We start from the raw sequence: 9,205 nt of genomic DNA, 5'->3' as shown, positions 1-9,205 counted from the left end.
CTTACCATAAATGGGAAAATTTGGAGTTTGTACTACAACTAATAATAGAATACTGAATCTATAAGACATATATTCTGAGTACATGCACTTTCTCATTTTACCATGAAGTAAATCTTGCAGGCCCTGTTGATTCATGCTTGCAATCCTAGTACCTAACGGAGCTTAAATTAGTGGAAGAGGAAGTTGAGTCCAACCTACACAATTAGTGTGACCTTGTCTCAAAATAGATCTTCAAGTTCTGCAGATGTAGCTTAATGCTTTAGATCTCCTCCCTTTCTTCCCCAGCATCAACATTTTCTAATACTCACAATTAAACATCAGTAGTTGTCCTTTTATCACTTGGGAACCTAGCAGTTATCCCCGAGAATCACTTGGGAAGCACATTTGTTTATGTGTGACCATCCTGAGCATCATTGGGGCAATTGTCAATTTAACCCATTAATTCTTGTATTGAATACAGTAAAATTGTCACTTTTATATTCCTTGTTATTTTATAAAAACTAGCAAAAATTATGCAATTTTTGATCATTTTGTAATTAAATAATTGCATTGGTAAGGAGTTACTGTAAAGATTGGCTAACGGTGATTTCTTTTGTTCCAGCATCAGGAGAGAATGAGATGTTAAGATCATGGCTTTCAAGCTGACTTTGGGAGGCAATGGCTAAATGATTCAGCAGAGGGTGAAGCAGTTGTTTTTATCCCTGCATTTGAAGTTTAAGGAAACAAGGAAGTTGAAGTCAAGAATACAAATGTATGATAGGATAAAAGAATCACTACTGCAAATTGTGATTTTTCTATCACTCAGGAAATGTACTTTTTGTGGTAATTTGTGCAGCAGTCTCATATATGCTTCTATTAGACTAAAACATAGTGAAACATGAAAGAGCCAGGCATTCCATGTTCTGAATGAAGAGGTATTAAAAACATTTTTTCTTAATGCCATTGCTTCTGTTTTGTGTAGAAAATAAGATAGGGTGACAAAACAAGCAAAAAGGGCTTTGTAAGATTTTAATCCTCCTGCATAAACATAGAAGCCACAAAAAGTCAAACCAAAAGGATGAAGAAATAAACTACAGAAAGAGAGACATTTTGCCTGTTACTCCCTGACAGCTAACATGTAAAACCAATAGGAACATGAAAGGAACACACATTTTTCAGATACCTGAAGAACTATTAAGCATTTTTGCACAACAGAGAAATGCAAATAGGGACATCTCATTGCAGAGAAAACAAATCACCACAAGGTCTAAAGAACATTCATGGGACTACAGGAGAAAAGGAACTATTTAATCTTGTTGGTGAAAATGTAGGTAAGTAGTTCAACTACTACTGAAGTCAGTTTTTAAAGTATTCAAAAGACTAAAATTAGTAATTCTCATTAGTGCAGTGCTTCCTTTAGTGGGCCTCTTCCTCAAAGAGTTAAGGACATATTGCAGTGATGCATGCAGATTCCTGTTACTGCAGCAATAGTCATTTTTCTGTGGAGAGCAGCAGCAAGCACTGCTCCATCACCACCAAATATCAATGACGAACAATAAATACTCACTAGTGTACTCCATTTGATAAATGGTGTGATATGTTATTGTGAAGTGGGCTGTATCTTAGGTTTTCCTAGTAGACTACAGGTCAGTATAAATATGATAGTCATACTAATATCACAAGGCCATCACTAGTACACTATTATATTCATTAGATTTGATATATTTATCTTTTTGTGGAAGCATGTTGCTATGAAGTTCAGGCTGGCTTTGAGGTCACATTATAACCCAGAGTGGTGTCAAACAATTCTCCTTCCTCAGTGTCTCAAGTACTGGGCTTCATGAAAGAGCCACCAGGCCTAGTTTAGATTTGGTATATTAAGTGCATATTCAGGATATTTTATTTCAACTGTTTTTGTTGTTAAAGTATTTCCATATTTTACCTCCAGCATTTGTAGAAACTTTGGCCTTATTGAGGTGGTGATGTGCATATCACCAGCCTCATGACATTGTCTGCTGGGTTCAGTGCTGTCAGTGTACTGCAGTGAAACATAGCTATACATAACTGTTTCTTTTTCTACTTTCCTTCGAAAAGATTTTTAAAATTTCAATGGATAATCATAGGGTCAGTAACCCTGGTTAGAGTTTCATGCAAGCACTAACCTGAAGATACTCTCTGTCATCTGTGGGTCTCTATAGTCCTTTCTGCTCACACACGTTATGCCTGAGCATGCCAGCACCTGTTGTGAGTCCCAGAGTCTGCTGCAAGGCCATGGAACACACAGCCTAGTGACCGCCTCCTGACTGGTGTCCTATATACCACTTTGCTGAGGCAGAGCACAGCTTCTGGCAGGAAGCCAGAGGCTCTGAAGCTCTGAGACAACAGAGGTTTCACTTTGTAAACCCAGATAATCTTATATTTCTATACCACAGACAGCTCTGTCCCATATTTCTACCCAGGAAGATAGAAGGTGCATCTGGAAACTGTGGATTAAACAGGGATGCTGCCCTTCTGCTCCACCTGCCCTGTCTTGGGTGGGAACCTGACAGTGGCCCAGCCTCACAGCTTCTAAGGACCTGCACCTTCCCAGGAAGATCTGTCCTCAGGGCATCTCATCAGACCCAGTCACACTGTTGACTTAGGGCAGGAATTGTGTAGGGGGACTCACAGTGGTGGCCAGGCTTTAATGTACCTCTGCTGGAATCCGTGAGTCTGAGTGGCTGGTGGCTGAGTCTAGTGACACCTGTCCTGGGCTCCCTCCTGCCTCTGGGTGCCAGAAGGCTGGGGACAGTGAGCCCTGTCCTTTATTGCCCTTGTTATTTGGCATTTGCCAGCAATCATCCTGAAGGCTCTGGGATGAGTGAACCATTTTTTCAGTCATTCCCACATGGTCTACCTATGTGGGATCCTGAGGCTGGGGTCTCATGTCCTGGGAAAGCAGCATAACATGCTCCCTTTTCACTCTCTAGAGCCAACTGTCTGAGAAGACCAACTGTCACCAGACCAAGGTGCCTGGTGACCTGATCCTTCAAGGTTCTGTTTGGACCTGTCTTCAAGGAACTGAGGTCATGCACTGGGGTCCACAGTTTGGCCTTCCTCTGTAATATCACCTTTTTTTTTTTTGTGGAACAAATCTATGTCCTACTTAGAAACAAGTTAAAATGCTAGAAAACTGTGTATACTTTTAGACTTTGCTGCACTTTGAAGATTTTAATGCAGTGAACATGTAGATGCTTCAGATGTCTCAGGCTGGATGCCAAAAACAAATTTCCATCCAAAGGGTCCATTGTTTTGGAGGATGAAGCACTCATTGTCTTCTGCTAAAGATTTGTCAAATGTTAGGATGACTTCCTTTCCTGGGCTTATGTTAGTTTCATTTCAGTTCCATTAGGGAGCAGAATACCCACAATAATTTTATCAAAGAATGTGAAGGTCTCATGTCATAACCCCCATATGTTCAGGGGAGGAGGATTCATAGCCAGTTTTACTCTCACGTGCTTATGAATGATTATTTTTTTCATCCTTAGATGTTTAACTCAGCCATACACTGTAGTGCTCCACACCCTGACTTCCTGTGAGGGGGGACAGCAGGTAATGAGTACAAGGGGAGGTGACATCATCACCTCGTACTGATGAAGGACACATGTGCATCGCTCCTGGGGAACTTGTCTTTTAGCTGCTGCTATCACTTCCTTTCCTCCCATCCCAATCAGACCATGGGCTTTGTGTCCCTGATGGGTAGTTTTCTTCTCCTAGAGGTGATGGCACTGAACCTTTTCAGTTGTAATACTCTTTGATTGATCTCCTTGAAGCAGTGTTTCTATGCTGGGCTCTCCCTGTGCTGCCACCACCCACTATTATGGGGCTGAACCAAGCAAATGTGACTTTTCATGCACCTGTCACCCATCTTGTGATAGCCATTTGTTATGTTTCCGGATTGGACCTTGAAAGCAAGCTGCCACACCAATTCATACACAAGCATTTGAGTGGATACTGACCTTTATTTCAAAGAAAATATATCATATTGCTGGTGCATGGATAACTTAGAAATTCTTACTGTATCTTTGGAAGCAGATGTTTAAAGCAGAGTTATGTGGTTCCTTTTTTATTTTGTTTTGTGTTATTATGCTATACTATGCTATGCTCTGTTATGTTATATTATGCTATATGTTGGTGAGGATTTGAAACTCCTTCAGGGTGTTTTCAGTGCTTTCTGATTTGATTTTGTATAACGAACCTGATGAACTTTGAGAATATCACATAACTCTGAGCACTTTTGTTTTGGAGAAAATTAAAAAAAGAAAACACAATCAGGAATGTTGGTGCACATCTGTCATTCCAGGACTCCGAAGGCTGAGGCAGGAAGATTCTGGTGAGTTTGAGGTTATCCTGGGGTACAAGGGAAGATCAAGTCCAGACAGAACTGTATGGCAAAACTCTGTCTGAAGAAAAAAGGAAAGAAGAAAGAGATAAAAAAAATATGATAAAATGAAAAGTCAAAAATCACCTTTCTAGTGAGAAATCAAATCTTTGTGAGGCTCTTTTGCATGTGTAGTTTAGTCAGCACACCTAGCATAAGGTTTACCATCATGGAGACATTGATGTGCTTCCTGGTGTTTGTAGTCTTTCAATTCTTTAATGCTTTTTAGTTAGATGACTGCAGATATGCTGCTGAATATAACCTCTTAGGATTTGGGTAGTTGAAGAGATTTTGATCATTCTGTTTTGTTTTTCTGTCCTAAATTTGTATTTAGAACCAGAATGTGAGCAAGGGATTACTAATTTAATTTTGAAATAATAATAAGAATCATACAAAGATACACTTTTTACATCTATAAATTGATAAGTATAGATTAATTGTGGTTAATGTTCCTTGCTCAGTGACTTCTGAGATTTCTTAATGATCAACATTTTCATACATATGTAAATGCTTTGGTTTTGTACAAATTTTAAGACATCGTCTTACTAATTTTCTAAGTGTCCCAGGCTAGGCTTAAGATTGCCCTCATCCTTCCTCCCCCTCCCAGAGTGCAGGTGTATATTATCCTGATTGGCAATTTGTAGCAATGTTGTGTATTCATGGAATAAAATGTTTGGCTTTGGTCTTCAGCCACTTTGTAGAAAGAGTCACTATAGTTAAGCTGTCTGCTATCTTCCTAGCCTGCATCTTCTTTCACAGTGAGTAAGACTGAAAATCCCATTAACACTGTTAGTAGATTTTCTGCTTTTCTAACTGTGGTCAACATGTGCTTCAGAAGATCACTCCAAATGCCTTGTGCACTGGAACTGAAGATTGGTGTTTTTGAAGCACATTCTTTTTTTATTTGATCCCTCATGGAATTTGATGATTGTTTGAAGTCTCATCGCAAGAAAGGTGGGACGGTTAAAGCTACTTGGGGCACACTCCTCTCCAGAAGGTCAGGCCAGTGTAAAATATTATTTACCCTCATGGTGTCAGTTGCAAAGTTGTTTTTTTTTTAATACAGAGCTTTGCATTGGCTTCTTTGCCTTCACCTTTTAACACTTTTCTTGTTTTGAGGCAGGTCCTTAAAAATGGTTAAATTGCTGAGACTCACCTTGAATTTGTGATGCTCTTGACTCAGCCTTCCAGACTGCTATGATTATAAGCCACACCACTAGACCCGGTCACATCATAGTGTTATTAAAAACTTATTGGCTGAGCAAGGAGTGGTGAAAATGCCTGTAATGCCTGTACTCAAGTGGCTGAGGCAGCAGGGTTCCTGGGAGTTCCAGACAAGCCTGCAACACACTCTGAGTTCAGTTCAGGCTACAATGATACAGGGAGACCCTGAACAGGAAAAGAAAAAGAATAGGGAAGAAAAGGAAAGAAAGGAAAGGAAAGGGAAGGGAAGGAAAGGAAAGGAAAGGAAAGGAAAGGAAAGGAAAGGAAAGAAATGGAAAGAAAAGAAAAGAAAGGAAAGAAGAAAGAAAATAAAATCCCTAGTGAATATGTGCCTTGGATTTCATCTGTGCTAGCTGTTTTAGTCTGTGGTCCTTTTCTTCTAGTTTAAAACTCTGTTGACTGCTGTTACTTTTTAATACCTGGAGACTAGTATTTTGATGCCTCTATTTTTAATGTTCTTTTTGTGGCTATAGGATGATTCTTTGTACTTCCTTGTGAATTTTCATATTTTTTTTATGTTTCTAGGAAAATGGCACTGATATTTTGACAGGAATGGCACTGAAACACCTGGTTGCTCTGGGTAGCCTGTACATTATAACATGAATTCTTCCCATCCCTCATCACAGTATGGCTTTTCTTCTGTTAGTGCTCTTCTACTCATTTAATTAATTTCTACAATTTTCCAAGAAGAGGTGAGTTTGCTTCAATTTATCCTAATCATTAGTTCTTTTTGATGATTTGTGAAATGAATTGTGATCTTTGTACTTGAGTCTACAGATTGTTTGTAGTACATAGTAATGAACTGATTATGGAATGTTGCTTGGATATCCTGCAATTTAAGTGATTTGTGAATTTGTTCTATAAGGTTGTCAATGGAGTTTAAATTTCCTACATACAATGCTGCACCCTCAGGAAAACTTAATTCTTCCTTTCTGATTTGGAAGGCTTTGCTTTCTTATTCTTGATTAAATTCTATGGCCAGAACTTCGAGTACTGTATGTTGAAAGAGTTGCAAGCCTTGTCTCCTTCCTGACCCTGTTGCCCATTTCTCTTTGCCTCTATAGAACTCCTCCTGCATGGTCTGTACCAACATCTAGAGAGGGCTCTGGACCCAGAAAAACTGCCTTGAGGTGAACAATGTCTGTTCTGCTGCCAATGCTGATTTTGTGGCCTCCAAAAACATCAAAACTCAAAAGAGCAGTGGCTGTACCTGTTCTGCTTACAGGACCATGGACAATACCCAGAAAAGTGTCTTCACACAGGGTGTCCTCATGTGTATTGGTGACTTGATGACAGCCACCCACTTTCCAATGATACCTGTGGGCCATGAACACTTTTCCATCCCCAAGAATTCCTGCCCTGAGCATACCCCAAACCCCCTAGAGTGACTCTCCAACCTCCTTTCCAATGAACAGAACAGCTTTCACCAAGTGTGGATCAGTGAGGGGTGTGGAAGGTCATCCCTGGGAATCAGCATAACCTCTGCAGTGGGCTAAGGCCACAGCTATCCCCTTGTCATGAAGCCCCCATTTCCTCCTCAGTGACCCTGCACTCTGGATCCATTCAGCACCCCACCATTCAGTGTTGTAAACCGAGGCTGAGTTGTTTGCACATGGCCATGATTTGAATGCACAAGTGGCCAAGTTTCACAGGGCTGCTCATGTAAGAACTTTCCTTCCCCGTATCTGAACTTGTCCTGGACTCAGTGTCTCTGAGTGGCTGGTGAGTGAGCCTAAGGACACCACTCCTGGGCTCCCTCTTGTCTCTGGGAGCCTCTGGCCAGGGGCTGGTGAGTCCTGGCCTGAGCTGCCCATGATGGGTGGGTGTTTCCAGGTGAGCTTGCTGACGCCTGTGGGCCAAGTGAACCATCCTTTCATACTTTCCCACGTGGTTCAATGACACGGGGTCTTGATGCTAGGGCTGTGAGGCCTGGGAAAGCAGCACAGCATGTTCCCTATTCCCTCTCTCAAGCCCATGGTATATGAAGGCCAACTGTCACCAAACTAAGGTGTCTGGTGACCAGAGCCTTCAGAGTTTGTTTTGACTTGTTGCCAAGGAAGTGAGTTCATGTGCTGCGGTACACAGTTGATATTCCCCGTCTGATGCCTCCTTTGTTTTTATTGTGAGCTCATATTTGTCCTCCTTATAAAGAGCAAGTTAAAAAACTAGAAAAATATGTGTGTTTTTAGACTTTTCTGCACTTTGAAGATTTTAATGCAATAAACATGTAGATGCTTTAAAAGTGGCAGGCAGGGTGCCAAACACACTTTTCCATCCAAAAGATCCTTTCCCTTGAAGATGAGGTGCACAGTGTCATCACTGAGAGATTTCACAAATTTTATTTTGATTGTCTTTTCTGGGCTTATGTTAGTTTCATTTCAGTTTCATTAAGGAGCATAGAGATGTTCCCAGAAGACCCATTATAATTTTCCTTGAAGGATATGAAATGTTTCATGTTGTAAGACCCATGTGTCCAGGGGAGGAGGATTCATAGTGCCTATGAATTCCTCTCATGTGCCTATGAATGATCACTTTTCATCCTTAGATGTTTTCCTCAGCCACACACTATAGTGCTCTGTACTCTGACATCATGTGAGAAGGGAAATCAGGTGGTGAGTGCAAGGGGAGGCTTTGCAAGGCTGTGGACATCATCACCTCATGATGATGAAGGACACATGGGCATCAGCACTGGGGAACTTGTCTCCTAGCCACTGCTTTCACTTCCTGTCCTCCCATCCCAAACAGACCATGGGCTTTGTGTCCCTGCTGGGTAGTTTGCCTTTCCTAGAGGTGATGGCACTGAGCCTGTTTAGTTTAGATGCTCTTGGTTGGTCTCCTTCAAGCAGCATCTCTGTGATGGGCTTCCCCTGTGCTGCTCCTTATTGGTGTTGGTGCTACCACACACTCTCATGTGGCTGAACCAAACAGTGTGACTTGTTCATGCATCTCTCACCCATCTGCTGATCCCATTTGTTCTGTTTCCAGGTTGGCCCTTGAATGCCAGCTGCCACAGATCTTCTTATACGTGGTCTTGAGTGGACTTTTATTTCAAAGAAAAATACTTAGATGTGAAATTGCCAGATTATTTGGCTTGTGTATGGTTAACTTGCAAACTGTTAAGGTACCATTGGAAGCATTTTTAATAATCAGAGTTAGGTGGTTGTTTGCTCTTTTGTATTGGGGATTGAATTTAGGACCTCATGTTTGCCGAGTGGGCACTTATACTGCAGAATTAAACCTCCATCCCTGTTGTCTTATTTTGTTTTGCTTTGTTTTGTTGTGTTCTTTTATACTATACTATATTATGTTATGTTATGTTATGTTATGTTATGTTACACTATGTTTTGTGTTCATGAGGACTTTGAATCTCCTTCAGTGTATTTTCAGTGCTTTCTGATTTCATTTTGTGTAACTCACATGATAAAATATGAGAATATCACATAATTCTGGATAATTGTATTTTGGAGAAAATTTAAAAAGCAAATGAGAGCCAGGTTTGGTAGTAAAAGTCTCTAATGCCAGAAGTTACAAGGCTGAGGCAGCAAGATTGCTGTGAGTTGAGGTCAGCCTGGGCTACAACGT

The 9,205-nt window shown here is 40.8% G+C and overlaps 1 long non-coding RNA gene across 1 annotated transcript; it reads left to right on the top strand.

Annotated features, from left to right (window-relative positions):
• The first annotated feature begins 1,057 nt into the window (after positions 1 to 1,057).
• On the top strand, positions 1,058 to 6,309 carry LOC134474636 (uncharacterized). Its single transcript, XR_010045501.1, has 3 exons — positions 1,058 to 1,310; positions 4,267 to 4,351; positions 6,149 to 6,309. It is a non-coding gene; the product is annotated as an uncharacterized LOC134474636 (long non-coding RNA).
• The last annotated feature ends 2,896 nt before the right edge of the window (positions 6,310 to 9,205 follow it).

The sequence above is a fragment of the Cavia porcellus genome, unplaced genomic scaffold, assembly GCF_034190915.1.
Source record: "Cavia porcellus strain 051 isolate PalLab524CR breed Dunkin Hartley unplaced genomic scaffold, mCavPor4.1 scaffold_34, whole genome shotgun sequence".
Classification (NCBI taxonomy): domain Eukaryota; kingdom Metazoa; phylum Chordata; class Mammalia; order Rodentia; family Caviidae; genus Cavia; species Cavia porcellus.
Note: the sequence above shows the minus strand (reverse complement) of the source record. Positions and strands in the feature narration are given on the sequence as shown.